Here is a 14,737-nt window from a genome sequence, read left to right as displayed (position 1 = left end):
ACTTTTTCTGTTATATGGCACTGACACCCTTGTTAGAAATCAGTTGGATCAAGTGTGTGAGTCTATTTCTGGCCTCTCTATTCTGTTTGTTTGGCCCATTTCACAGCCCTGTACCATTGCCACACTACCTTATGAACAATGGCTCTGTAGAATGGGTTGGTACATGATAACATAGGTCATTGGTTGTATTCTTATCTTGCCTTGCCTATTCTTTTTTTTTTTTTTTCAAGATTTTATTTATTTATTTGACAGAGAGATCACAAGTAGGCAGTGAGGCAGGCAGAGAAAGGCTGGGGGAAGCAGGCCCCCACCCCAGCAGAGAGCCTGATGTGGGGCTCAATCCCAGAACCCTGGGATCATGACCTGAGCCGAAGGCAGATGCTTAACCCACTGAGCCACCCAGGCGCCTCTTGCCTTGCCTATTCTTAACCTTTTTCATTCCTATATAAATTATAGAATCTTTTTTTTTTTAAGATTTTATTCATCCATTTGACAGAGAGAGATCACAAGTAGGCAGAGAGGCAGGCAGAGAGAGAGAGGGGAGGAAGCAGGCTCCCTGCTGAGCAGAGAGCCCAATGCGGGACTCGATCCCAGGACCCCGAGATCATGACCCGAGCCGAAGGCAGAGGCTTTAACCCACTGAGCCACCCAGGCGCCCCTGGAATCATTTTTTTTAATTGCCTCAAAAAAGACTTCTGGGATTTGTGGGTGATTTCCTTAAATATCTCAATCAATTTGAAGTTAACTGGCATTTATAATAGGTAGTATTCTAATCCAAAGCATCATAACCCCTCCATTTATCTGGTTTTTTAATTTCTTTCATAATATTGTGTAGTATTCTATAGGATCCTTAAAGATATTTCTATAGCTAGATTCTTTGGCATCAGATAAACTATGCTCATGATATAAATGACATATTTTGTAACTAATATTTTTCTCATTTGTTCTCATATGGGGAGAAATACAATCGTATGTTGACAAATTGTCATCTTGCTAAATTATTTTTTTAATTTCTTTTCAGCATAACAGAATTCATTGTTTTTGCACCATACCCAGTGCTCCGTGCTATTTTTTTTTTAAGATTTTATTCATTTATTTGACAGAGAGAGATCACAAGTAGGCAGAGAGGCAGGCAGAGAGAGAGGAGGAAGCAGGCTCCCTGCTGAGCAGACAGCCTGATGCTGGTCATGATCCCAGGCCCCCGGGATCCTGACCTGAGCTGAAGGCAGAGGCTTTAACCCACTGAGCCACCCAGGTCCCCCAATGCTAAATTATTTTTAATAATTGTTATGTAGACTTTTGTGTTTCTTACATCCACAGTCACATCATCTGTGAGTCATGAAAGCTTTATTTCTCCCTTCCCCAACCCAGGGCTTGCAAAAGTTTGGTCCTTCAGGATAATCTTGAATATAGTAATGGTGATAGCAAATAGTTTTGTTTCCTTCCAGATCCCAGAGGGAAAATATTCAGTATTTCACAATTAAGTTTGATGTTTTCCGTGAGGTTTTTGTAGATGTTTATCAGACTTAAAAAGTGCCCTTCTCTTCCTTTTTTTTTTTTTTTTTTTGCTGAGAGTTTCTGTTTGTAATCATTAATGAGTGTTAATTTTTTTCAAGTGGGATTTCCTTATCTATTGAAATGATATTCCTATCTTAACATTGGTCTGTTTTGTCTTCATTCATGTACATGTAAGTTTTCTTAATAATTGCATTTTAATGTGTTGTTTTTTAAAAAAGCATATAAAGTCTGAATGTTTTTGATGCAATGTGTGATTTTAAATCAATGAATAAGTTAATTTACATTTGATGCAATGCATATATTAATTTGTGATTCTGTTTTTTATGCTTCTTATATTATCAGTATTTTATTTTTCTTTTATATTCCTCATGAGTGCCTATTATAGTATAGGGGTGTGTGTGTATGTGTGTGTGTGTCTTTTGCCTCAGGTTATTTATATCAAAAACTTTTAATGTACAGAATATTTTTAATTCTGGGCATCACTTGACCACTGGATTTGCCAATTATTATTTTAAATTTTGGTGGTTTCCTTTTATAATTTAACGAAAAAGACTGAAGCTGTAGTTTCTTGATATATTCAATGCATATTGGTTTTCTTTAAAGAAAGTTTAGAAAATGAATGCATTCAAACTATTTTCCATCTGTATTAGCTTCCTACTGATGCTTTAACAAATTATTTCATACTTAGTAGCTTAAAACAGTGCAAATTTATTTCTGAGCTCTGGAGTCCATAAGTCCAAAATCTGTCTCACTGAGCTACAGTCAATGTGTCCACAGGGCTGGGTCCCTTTGGGTTTTGTTGGATATACCATTTCCTTGCCTTGCTCAGTTTCAAGATGGTGTCTGTAGTCCTTAGGACATGAGCCCCTTCTAGCCACTGGTGGCATGAGTCTAGCCTCTGCTAACATCAACACCCCCTGCATACCCAGGACAATTTCCTCTTCACAAGACCCTTTATTTGAACACATCTGCATATCCCCTGTTTGATTTGTTGCCATGTAATGTAATAGATCAACAGTTTCCTAGGATTAGAACATGGACATTTGGGCTGGGGAGGAGCAGTTACTACTCAACCATACTTTCCCTCCCCCCCCCTTTAATATTTTCTTCTCAAGTATGGGTATGTGGTTTATTTTCAGATGTTTTTCTCTGTTGGAGAAGGTCATGGAGAGAGCATGACTCTGGTTGGCCTGAGAGCTGGACGGGGCCATCAGAGGATCCTCACTCTCTCACCTGTCCTTGGAATTTACATTCTGCCACAGTTCTCACAGTGGGAGCCCTTTTCAAGTACACAGTGTTGAGAGGGCAGCATGTTGTTGAGATCACCTGGACATTATATGCTGGTGAAAACAGTTAAGGCTTCTATATAAAATTTTAAGATTCTGGTTGGCAGGAGAGCTACCTGTCTTGCAGTCGCTCAAGATAAGCAGGGTAGGTAAGGAAGTTGCCTTCCTATTAAACCTGCTACTTACCAAGCAGAATGGTCCAATTCTTTCTCCCATCCCTACTTGCTCTCCGTGTTTAGAAGCCAGGTTCAAACTTTACCCAGGAAACTCTAGAGGTTGGGTACTAATAGTCTGCTATAGTCCTATTTCTCTAGTTGTTTGATCATCCCTGTAAGTTTAAAAAAAAAAAATCAGTTTTTTAAAAAGATTTTATTTATTTATTTGAGAGAGAGGGAGAGAGTGCATGAGCAGGGAGGGAGGGGCAGAAGGAGGGAGAGAAGCAGGCTTCCCACTGAGCAGGGATCCCAGGGCTCCACCCCAGGATCCTGGAATCATGACCTGAGCCAAAGGCAAACACTTAACTGACTGAGCCACCCAGGAGCTCCTCCATGTTTCTTTTTCGTTGTAATTAGTGAAATTCAATTTCAAGAAGTTTTTACTGGGTTCTTTAAACCAACAAGTTCTCACTAGGGCTCATTCCCTAGGTGATATCTTCTTGCTTGTGGATGTGGGCTATTGTTTTTATTGTCTGTTGTTTATTGTTTTTATTGTGACTGTCTCCGTTGTGACCCTCAGCTTGGTTGGTACAGTAGCATTGGGTCAAATTTTCTTTCCTTCAGAGTTTCAGAGTTAATGCTCTAAGGGGGTCTGCATTTGAATTAGTGGAGAAGTCTGAAGATAGCCTGATCTTTTTACAATTTTAAGTACTTTGCAAAATTTCTTCTTCCTTGAATTTCCACTACTTAACAGACGTGTATTTCATTGTTGATGATTTTTGTATCAGAAATTTCCCCTAAAGAAATACAAATCAAAACCACAATGAGGTATCACCTCACACCAGTCAGAATGGCTAAAATTAACAAGTCAGGAAATGACAGATGCTGGCAAGGATGCGGAGAAAGGGGAACCCTCCTACACTGTTGGTGGAACCACTCTGGAAAACAGCATGGAGGTTCCTTAAAATGTTGAAAATAGAGCTACCCTATGACCCAGGAATTGCACTACTGGGTATTTACCCTAAAGATACAAACGTAGTGATCCGAAGGGGCACGTGCACCTGAATGTTTATAGCAGCAATGACCACAATAGCCAAACTATGGAAAGAACCTAGATGTCCATCAACAGATGAATTGATAAAGAAGATGTGCTATATATACACAACGGAATACTATGCAACCATCAAAAGAAATGAAATCTTGCCATTTGCCATGACGTGGATGGAACTAGAGGGTAGTTGTAATAAGTCAAATCGGAAAAAAGCAAAATAAGTCAATTGGAAAGACAACTATCATATGATCTCCCTGATATGAGGAAGTGGAGATGCAACATGGGGGGTTAAAGGGGTAGGAGAAGAATAAATGAAACAAGATGGGATTGGGAGGGAGACAAACCATAAGTGACTCTTAATCTCACAAAACAAATTGAGGGTTGCTGGGGGTAGGAGGGTTGGGAGAAGGGGAGTGGGGTTATGGACATTGGGGAGGGTATGTGCTATGGTGAGTGCTGTGAAGTGTGTAAACCTGGCGATTCACAGACCTGTACCCCTGGGGATAAAAATATATTATATGTTTATAAAAAATTTGAAAAAAAATTTTAAAAAAAGAAATTTCCCCTAGAAAATGTTATGTGCTTTCATCTTCAATTTTTCTAGAATTTCAGGAAAATTTTGTTCTGATTCTGGAAAGCGTTGACTTTTTGTTAATCGATTTCTCCTTCAAGAAGACCAGTTATCCTTGGGTTGATCATCTTTGACCACCTTCCATACCTGTAGGCTTTCCCTTATTTGCTTTAATTACTTTGTTTTATATTTGACCTTCATTTGAATATATTAATTGTTCCTATATTTCAGTAAAATATTTCTCCTTTGTATGTTCTTTCCTTTCTGCCCCAAGTGCTTTTACTAATTCAGCAATACTGTGACCTTGACCCTGTACTTGTCTCCTGACTCTTTAAACTCTGTTCTCATCCCTTCTTGTTGCTCTATGTTTTTATCTTTGAGGTATTAATAAGAAATGTTTTCTATTATAATTTTACATGTTGATTACCTGTTTATTTTCTTCTAAAATAGAGCTTATACTATTTTTCACATAGCTGGTTTTTAATGTGAACAATTTGGCCCATACTTTTTCTTCGCACTGATGTTGTTTGTGTAACTTAATTATAAATGTTTGCTTTCTCCCCTTATCTGACTTCTACTTATCTCAAAGTTGCAGTTACCCTCAAAGTGTGATCTCTGCATGGTGGAGAGAAGGGGATTGCAAATCATGGTGGAGTGGGAAATCATCTGGGTTGAGGTAAACCTAATCAGAATTGTACTTGTTACCCCAATCACTTTACAGAAGCTGTATCCTAATCAACACCAGAATATCATCAGGCTTCAAATAAACCTATGAACTTGAGGCAGAATCTTCCAGTCTTGGCATTTGTCAGAGAGAAGTTGCTTAATTAGCTTTAACCCTAGTTCATCCTGGTTTTTCCAGAAATCTTTTCAAATTCTCTATAAGGATAATGAGGCTGACAATTGGATTGTAGACCACTGTGTAGAGTTCAGAGATGGTTGGAGGTACTTCAGCAGGTTTCTGTACTTCTTATCAAGCCAGAAATCTCTTCTTTCTTTTTTCTTAGGTTTAACTAAATTCTCGCTTATTCAGGGGATCTTACCTCTGGGTATTTAAAATGTTTCTGCTTTTCTCCTAGCAAGAAAACCCAAACCACAATGTCAACAGTGTTCTTTTTCTGAGGTTCTTGGTCCTCTTTGAGCTGCCTCCATACTTTCTCATTATGCTCTTTCCAACCATGTATTTCTGATTGGACTTGTTCAGATTTTTTGTGAAATCAATTTCTCTCTCACTGTGCTTCTTACTGAGCTGTTAAAAGCTGCATGGAGCTAAACCAAGGTGGGCCTTGGAGAATATTTTTAAAAGCCTGCTCTTTCTCTGACTCTCACCTCTTGATTTGATAGCCTCTGTTGTTTCTGTGGAAGATTTTGTTGGCTGGTAGTTCTTGTTTTGTGTTTAACCTATTTGCACTCATATTTTTAGGTTTGGAGGCAGTAAAATGTTAAGGCTTATCATAATTCTATTATGTTTGGAAGTTCATATTGAGACTTTTTCAGCTTTTTCTAAAAGTACTTGTTCTTCTATGCAGTTATATTACTTTTTTGTTCTTTTGGATCATTTCCATATGTATTTGGTACAGAAATATGTTGGTGATTGTGATTTGCATGGTCCAGGCAACTGTAACCATAATTGACTTTGGCTCGAAGGTAAAGTTAGTGAGGCTCATGAGATCTGCTTCCAAGACCTGGTGCTGTCCTTGTTAAGCATGATTTGAACCTGGGAAATAGCTCTCCTCTGAAGTTAAAATTGGTTTTCTGAAATGTACCTTCTGTCTCTGAGGGAAATAAGAAATTTGGAGCCACAACAGAAGTTCAGAAATACTGTTTAGTGAAGCATATCTTATAAAGACTTTTTGAACCAACTAGTTTCAATCTAGGACCTCCCAATTTTGTTGGCCATTTTCCCTTAACTCCTGGGGGTTCATTTTCAATTTTGTTGGCCATTTTCCCTTAACTCCTGGGGGTTCATTTTCAATTTTGTTGGCCATTTTCCCTTAACTCCTGGGGTTCATTTTCAATTAACTTCTTTCAGATTAAACATTGGATTAATGGGTTGCAGCCTTCACTGTACACTGGAATCACCTGTGAAGTTTTATTGTCTTTTTTTATCGTTTTTTAAAAGATTTTATTTATCTTTTTTGAGAGAAAGAGAGAGTATAGATGCATGTGTGTGAATGGTAGGACAGACAGAAGCAGAGCAAGAAAGATTCTCAAGTAGACAGTTTGCTCTGGAGCCCAACATGGAGCACAACATGGGGCTTGACTTCATGACCCTGAGATCCTGACCTAAGCTGAAATCTAGGAGACACTTAACCAACTGAGCTCCCCAGGTCCCCATCACCTGGAATGTTTTAAACACAGTAGTGCCTAGATCCTAGCACCAGAAATTTGGTTTCAGTTTGCCTGGGGTGGAACTTTGATAGTGGTATGTTTAAAAGATCCTAAGAGTGTTTAATGTGCAGTCAGAGTTGAGAACCATGTAACAGAAAATCAATTAGCATAAATACCCATTTTCAGGAGTGAAACCATGGGAATACCTGCTTAACATTACCGTGCCTCTGGATAAATGAAAGTAAATTATTTCCCCTTCACCTGGAGCCACATGAGATATAATATTGATCTCAACTATTGTCCAATGTAGTAATTGAATAAAAGTACCTTCTTTGGGGGGAAGAAAAGCAATCTATCCTTTGAAATTTGGATGGAAAATATTAAAATCTTGTTTGTGTGTTTGTTTGTTTTTTCTTGGAAAAGTCTCCTTTTTTAAAAAAAAATTTCTTTTCAGCATAACAGTATTCATTGTTTTTGCACCACACCAGTGCTCCATGCAATACATGCCCTCCTTAATACCCACCACCTGGCTCCCCCAACCTCCCACCCCCCGCCCCTTCAAAACCCTCAGGTTGTTTTTCAGAGTCCAGAGTCTCTCATGGTTCACTTCCCCTTCCAGTTTCCCTCAACTCCCTTCTCCTGTCCATCTCCCCATGTCCTGCATGTTATTTGTTATGCTCTGCAAATAAGTGAAACCAGATGATAATTGACTCTCTCTGCTTGACTTATTTCACTCAGCATAATCTCTTCCAGTCCCGTCCATGTTGCTACAAGTTGGGTATTCGTCCTTTCTGATGGAGGCATAATACTCCATAGTGTATATAGACCACATCTTCCTTATCCATTCGTCCATTGAAGGGCATCTTGGTTCTTTCCACAGTGTGGCGACTGTGGCCATTGCTGCTATAAACATTGGGGTACAAATGGCCCTTCTTTTCACTCCATCTGTATCTTTGGGGTAAATACCCAGTAGTGCAATTGCAGGGTCATAGGGCAGCTCTATTTTTAATTTCTTGAGGCATCTCCACACTGTTCTCCAAAGTGACTGCACCAACTTACATTCCCACCAACAGTGTAAGAGGGTTCCCCTTTCTCCACATCCTCTCCAACACAGCTTCTGCACAGCAAGGGAAACAGTCAATAAAATCTTGTTTTTATCATCTTCTCTCTTTGAGATGATTTACTCTATCAGAGTTGCTGAAAGATCAATTTCTTCAGTGACTGTTTCACACAAAGCTTGCTTTGGGGCTCACTTGAAATTTTCTATAATTATGGAGAAAGAGTTGAAAGTTAAAAGCATATTTAAAATCTCTAATATTTTTTTTCAAGAAAGAAACCAAAAGATATCTGGACTTAGGCTCAGAAAGCGTCCATCTGTGTGGAGCTAGGGAGAAGTCTCTAGTTTACCTTCACCAGTTAACCTACTGTGCTACTAGAAAGTTTACCTCATGAATGCTCTACCCAGTCCAGGTGTTTGTTTGTCTTTTTAAATTGATCTGAACAGTAAATTAAAAGTTCCAACTTTTGCTCTGCTGAGAATCAATGTCCTTTACCAGACTAGAGCAGACAGGCCTGAATTTTCAATCCAGTTCTATCTCATGTGGAAAGCTTCCTCTTTTAGAAGACAATTCCAGTGTTAGTAGACCTTATCAGATCAGTGATTCCCCAGATGTTCTAAGACGGCCTGGGGGGATGTGTCACTTTAAAGAGCAGCATCACATGCTCACTCAGAAAGCTGCCCCACGGGCCACTTGTACCCATTATGGACAGCTGTACATAAGCAAACTGATGTTGAATTCATAGAATTACTAAGCCAAGAAATACAGCAAAATGTAAGCATGGCATCAGGTGGTTTTGGGGGCTTGGAAATTGACTCTGTTTTCAAGAAAGAGAGAAAGTAGAGAGAAAATAAGGATGAGAGAAAAATCACTTTTTTCAATCATTTTCTATTAGGTCTAAGTAACTACAACCATTATAGGTATATTTAGTTTCAAGAAATTAAAAAAAAATTATGTTTGACACAACTTATTCCCCACATTTTAAGAATTATTCACATTTTTAAATTAATTTTTTAAGAATTATATGAAGTGATTTATCATCAGTTGCCATAGTGTATTTTCTACATATTATCCAATAATTTAAAAATGTGAAAGAGCCCCACCCTATCAAATCTCTCTGAGGGATGTCTTTGGTTAATATGTTACTGAGTGGTTAAATTTTCAGGAGGGATGGAGTCATCAAATACCAATCAATAATTTTTGCCTTGGGGTGCCTGTGTGGCTCAGTGGGTTAAGCCTCTGGCTTCAGCTCAGGTCATGATCCCAGGGTCCTGGGATCGAGCTCTCTGCTCAGCGGCAAGCCTGCTTCCCTTCCTCTCTCTCTCTGCCTGCCTCTCTGCCTACTTGTGATCTCTGTCTGTCAAATAAATAATAAATAAAATCTGTAAAAATAAATAAATAAATAATTTTTGCCTTAAGAGAGTGAAATATTCAGGGCACCTGTGTGGCTAAGGCGGTTGAGCCCCTGACTCTTGGTTTCAGCTCAGGTTGTGATCTCAGGGTCACAAGATCAAACCCAGCCCCAAGCTCCGCACTCAGCATGGACTCTGCTTGGGAATCTCTCTCTTCCTCTCCTTTTGCCCCTAAATCCCACTACCCCTTCTCTCGCTCACACATGCTCTCTCTCTTTCTCAAAATAGATAAATAAGATTTTTTAAAACAGTAAAATATTGAAGTAGAAGAATAGGTTGTTTATTTCTGCATATTTTTAAATCAACCCTGTAAGTTTCACAACATATTGAGATGGGAGTGAATCTGGTACTTCTTACAGCAGCCAAGATTTAATAACATTAATCTTCTTGGGCCAAATATTGGTGATTCTCTGCCAACATTTGTCTTAGTTTTGGAGTATTCTGGCTGAAATATCATGTATGTTTTTTACACTGTGATTCCTTTCACGTAAAATTCATTCTTTCTTGCATGTGCTCATGCTCTGTACATTTTCTGTGTGCTTGTTCAGACTGGGGCCTGCAGCAGAGAGCCAGGACAGCACCTGCCAATGTAGAGAATATAGACTAGGGAGAGGAAGAGGCATGAATCTCATGAAATCATGGATACATCATGTAAACCTTTAATAATGCTGTGAGAGAATAATACCAATCCTTGGGAAGCATTTGGAAGACTTAGCTCAAGCAGAAGTCTGGGAAAGCATATATGAGGAAGTGATATTTGAGCACAGATCTAAGAATCGAAGAAACATTCGTGTAATGAGTAGTCGTTCAGGTAGATAAATGAGATGTGACAAATCCTCGACATAGAATGTGCATGGGGAATTACAGGGACTGAACTTGTGTGGGGCAGGCAAACAGCAAGGGAAGGGAGTTACTAGAGACAATGGGAGAATAGCTAGCAATCTGGAAATGTCAGAATAGAAAGTTCCCTTTTATTTAAGGGAGGTTATAGAAATGGAATCAAAAAGTGATATTTTGTTGTCAGTGTTGCTTAAATTGAATTTTACAATTTAACAGCCTAAATACTCCAATTTTTAAAAAGTCTAGTACAATTGACCCTTGAACAACGAAGGGGTTTCAGGATACTGACCCCTGTGCTGTCAAGAATTCATGAATAATGTTTGCCTCCTAAAAAACTTAACTATTAATATTCTATTATTATTCTATTCTATATTCTATTATTATCTTAACTATTAATATTCTACTATGGCCTTACCAATAACATGAGGTATTGATTAACACCTATTTTGTATGTTATATGTATTATATACTGTATTCTTGCAATAAAGTAAAAGGAAACTAGAGAAAAAGAAATGTCACTGAAAAATTATAAAGAGAAAATTCATTGACAGTACTGTACTTATTGAAATAAGGTCCAAGTATAAGTAGACTTGCACATTTCAAACCTACTTTATTTGAGGATCAACTGTATTTCTGTTGTGTGTGCCACTACCAAGTGTCAGAAGTATGCCAGAGTCTTGGCCACACAGGTTGCATAGTAAGATATTTAGATAAATATCACTATTGATAAATGTAAGAACAGTTTTCTCTTTGAAACATTATACATGTATCTATGCATTATAGCTAAATCAGTGTTAAACATATTTTCATAGAAAACATCAGAAAATGATTAAAAATTTAAATATGATGGTTTCATATGCTATCCTTTTATTATCATAAGCATATTTTCATTGGTCTTTAGAATATATAATGATTTAAATACTATATGACTTATCTTGTTTCTATTAATTTAAACAATGTTTTTAGGATTCATATTAGTTTTCTATTTATCTCTCCCTGACCTTCATCATAAAACTAAAACCGGAAACCACTACTGACACCTGTCTTATGTAATTTATTGTCTCTAGTATAAACAGTTTTTCAGCCAATTGCTGAATTTCAATTTCTGAAATTGCTAAAGAAAAACTCATGTTTGGTAATCAAAATATGATAGGCCCTTCCTCAGTGCATGGCAGCATTGGGAAAGGGAAGTTCTAAGTTTTTTCTGTTTAAAATTCTCACAGTATTTTTCTACAAAGTTTATTGGATTGTATACTCTCCTGCTGAAGGTAATGTTAGGGTTCTACCCTATTTAGATCTTTTAAAAATATATTGTATTTATTTATTTGACAGAGAGAGAGAAAGTACCAGCAGGAGGAGAGGGAGAAGCAGGCTCCCTACTGAGGGAACACAGTGGAGGGACTCAATCCCAGAATCCCAGGATTATGACCTAAGCAGAAGGCATATGCTTAGCTAGCTGAGTCCCCCAGGCCTCTACCCTACTTAGGTCTTGAAAGCGTTCATGAAGAACGAGGAACGTATACTTGCTGGGCACTTTCTTTTAGCCCGTTATGGTGTTAGGTGGTGGGAAAGAAGTGTCATGATTGCCAACCTCAATCAACTTGCAATCTAAGTGGAAAAGTACACTCATAGATTTTTAAGATTAGAGATAATGAATGACCAAATGAAAAGGAGATAGGAAAGCAGTGGTAAGGTCTAGACAGAAGCAAGCTGAGTTTATTGGAAAACATGCGTGGGGTTTTTACACCTCAGATAGACCTAGACAGTTGGGCAGTGAGCCAGGGCAAGAACACAGCAGATCTCTGAGCCAATTTCTCCAGTACAGAGCTGAGGAAGCAGAAAGGAGTGTGTAAGACTGGGGGAGGAAGCAGTAAAAACACTGCCCAGACCAGAGAAAGATGCCTACTGAAAAGTGATAGGTTGGTAAAGGGAAGGGTCTGATTATAAGAACATGGGTGATGCCATAAGCAAACTTGCACAGTGTGTTGTTATGTATGTTACCAGTTTTTGGAGAAGGCTTACAAGAAATTGGGGCAGGACAAGTATCAGTCTAGAAAATGAAGCTGGTGTTGGATTGCAGAAACCATAGTATACACCAGGGCTGAAGAGTATGTGTATCCATATTTAGGGCATTGGTTGCTCGTTATATACTTGGGGCAGCATACTGGTATGCTCATAGCCAAGCTTCAAGAGCCAGGATTTTATAGTATTTATAAATTTAGTATTTAAAATTAGATCACCTGGGTATAAATTCTGGCTTGAACACTTATTACCTGTGTGATATTAGGGAAGGCATTTTTTTTATTATTTAAACTCGATTAAATAACATATACCGTATTATTGGTTTCGGAGATAGAGCTCAGTGATTTATTAGTCTTATATAACACCCAGTGCTCATTACATCATGTGCCCTCCTTAATGCCCATCACCCAGTTACCCCATCCCCCACCCACCTCCCCTCCAGCAACCTGCAGTTTGTTTCCCATGATTAAGAGTCTCTCCGAAGATGGCGGAGAAGTAGCAAGCTGAGACTGCTTCAGCTAGCCGGAGATCAGCTAGATAGCTTATCTAAAGATTGCAAACACCTGAAAATCCATCGGCAGATCGAAGAGAAGAAGAACAGCAATTCTGGAAACAGAAAAACAACCACTTTCTGAAAGGTAGGACTGGCGGAGAAGTGAATCCAAAGCGACGGGAGATAGACCCCGGGGGGAGGGGCCGGCTCCCGGCAAGCAGCAGAGCAACCGCGCACAAAATCAGGACTTTTAAAAGTCTGTTCCGCTGAGGGACATCGCTCCAGAGGCTAAACCGGGGCGAAGCCCACGCGGGGTCAGCGTGGCCTCAGGTCCCGCAGGGTCACAGAAGGATCGGGGGTGTCTGAGTGTCGCAGAGCTTGCGGGTATTGGAACGGGAAAGCCGGCTACAGAGACAGAGCCGACAGTAAGCTCGCAGCTCGGTGTTACCTTGAACCGGTCGCAGGCTCGGTGAGCTCGGAGCGCGGCCGGAGGTCAGGCAGACGGGAGTAACTGGGCGCGGTTCTCTGAGGGCGCACTGAGGAGTGGGGCCCCGGGCTCTCGGCTCCTCCGGGCCGGAGACCAGGAAGCTGCCATTTGTATTCCCGTCCTCTGGAACTCTACGGAAAGCGCTCAGGGAACAAAAGCTCCTGAAAGCAAACCCGAGCGGATTACTCACCCTGGCCCCGGGTAAGGGCGGTGTAATTCCGCCTGGGGCAAAGACACTTGAGAATCACTACAACAGGCCCCTCCCCCAGAAGATCAACAAGAAATCCAGCCGAGACCAAGTTCACCTACCAAGGAGTGCGGTTTCAATACCAAGGAGAGCAGCAGAATTCCAGAGGAGGAGAAAGCCAAGCACGGAACTCATGGCTTTTTTCCTGTGATTTTTTTTAGTCTTGCAGTTAATTTAATTTTTTCTTTTTCATTTTTTTTTTTTCTCGCCTTCGGGTAAAATTTTTTTTTAACTGTTACCTTTTTCTTTTTTAACGATTTTTTACTAGTTTATCTAATATATATATATATTTTTTTACATTTTTCTTAGGTGTTTTCTTTTTTTAAAAATTCTTTTCTTTTCTTTTTCTTTTCTTTTTTTTTTCTTTCTTCCTTTTTGAACCTCTTTTTATCCCCTTTCTCCCCACTCACGATTTTGGATCTCTTCTAATTTGGTTAAAGCATATTTTCCTGGGGTTGTTGCCACCCTTTTAGTATTTTACTTGCCACTTCATTTACTCTTATCTGGACAAAATGACAAGACGTAAAAATTCAACACAAAAAAAAGAACAAGAGGCAGTACCAAAGGCTAGGGACCTAATCAATACAGACATCGGTAATATGTCAGATCTAGAGTTCAGAATGACAATTCTCAAGGTTCTAGCTGGGCTCGAAAAAGGCATGGAAGATATTAGAGAAACCCTCTCGAGAGATATAAAAGCCCTTTCTGGAGAAATAAAAGAACTAAAATCTAACCAAGGTGAAATCAAAAAAGCTATTAATGAGGTGCAATCAAAAATGGAGGCTCTAACTGCTAGGATAAATGAGGCAGAAGAAAGAATTAGTGATATAGAAGACCAAATGACAGAGAATAAAGAAGCTGAGCAAAAGAGGGACAAACAGCTACTGGACCACGAGGGGAGAATTCGAGAGATAAGTGACACCATAAGACGAAACAACATTAGAATAATTGGGATTCCAGAAGAAGAGGAAAGTGAGAGGGGAGCAGAAGGTATACTGGAGAGAATTATTGGGGAGAATTTCCCCAATATGGCAAAGGGAACGAGCATCAAAATTCAGGAGGTTCAGAGAATGCCCCTCAAAATCAATAAGAATAGGCCCACACCCCCGTCACCTAATAGTAAAATTTACAAGTCTCAATGACAAAGAGAAAATCCTGAAAGCAGCCCGGGAAAAGAAGTCTGTAACATACAATGGTAAAAATATTAGATTGGCAGCTGACTTATCCACAGAGACCTGGCAGGCCAGAAAGAGCTGGCATGATATT

This window comes from Mustela putorius, unplaced genomic scaffold (assembly GCF_011764305.1).
Source record: "Mustela putorius furo isolate JIRA1106 unplaced genomic scaffold, ASM1176430v1.1 tig00003923_pilon_pilon_pilon, whole genome shotgun sequence".
Lineage (NCBI taxonomy): Eukaryota > Metazoa > Chordata > Mammalia > Carnivora > Mustelidae > Mustela > Mustela putorius.
Note: the sequence above shows the minus strand (reverse complement) of the source record.